The sequence below is a fragment of the Haliaeetus leucocephalus genome, unplaced genomic scaffold (assembly GCF_000737465.1).
Source record: "Haliaeetus leucocephalus isolate CR32 unplaced genomic scaffold, Haliaeetus_leucocephalus-4.0 Scaffold556, whole genome shotgun sequence".
NCBI classification, from domain to species: Eukaryota; Metazoa; Chordata; class Aves; order Accipitriformes; family Accipitridae; genus Haliaeetus; species Haliaeetus leucocephalus.
Window position 1 is genome coordinate 3,801,224 of NW_010972992.1, and position 579 is coordinate 3,801,802.

Consider the following 579-nt stretch of genomic DNA (forward strand, 5'->3'; position numbering starts at 1 on the left):
CCTATGCGCGCCATTCCGGCAGCCGAGCGCCTACAGCCGGCCACCGCCCCGGCTGCCCTTGGTCCTGTCATGGGCAGCCGGACTCATTTCAGCGACGCACATCGGGCGCGGCACTGCACGGCAAATCACCGCGCCACTCCCTTCGCGCATGCGCACACAGCGCACAGGCTTTACGGAAGGGCGGAAGCCAGCCGGCGTCTGGAAGGAGGGCCTAGCGCGGACTTTTCACCAATCGAGGACGCTCAGCCTTGCCATTGGTCAGCTTTACTGCCACTCGTTCCCGGCTGTCTTGATGATTGGCCGGAAGGCGACGGTCTCTCCTTGCGGTTCCTCGGGAGAAGGGGCAGAGCTGCGAGCGCTCCTTCTCTGCTGCTCTTTTTCTACTGGTCAGGCGCGGTGCCTATCAAAGTCCTTCTGGGAGGCTATTGGCCAGCAGCGGCTCGCCGGTCCGGCAGGCGCGGGGGAGGGGAGGGCGGGGGGCCCGGAGCGGGGGAGCCGGCGGCGGTCGGGGCGGAGGCGGTGAGTGCGGCTCCGGAGCCTCCCCTCAGCATCGCCTATCCCCTTCCCCTCGCCTCCCCT

General features: G+C 68.0%; 1 protein-coding gene across 1 annotated transcript in view; it reads left to right on the forward strand.

Moving 5' to 3' along the window:
* The first annotated feature begins 486 nt into the window (after positions 1–486).
* The window catches only part of MTOR (mechanistic target of rapamycin (serine/threonine kinase)), a 68,308-nt gene continuing 68,215 nt past the window's right edge, over positions 487–579 (forward strand). The window contains exon 1 of the mRNA XM_010577323.1: positions 487–519. The gene's annotated coding sequence lies outside the window, so the exon portion shown is untranslated. The remainder of the gene's footprint in view (positions 520–579) is intronic.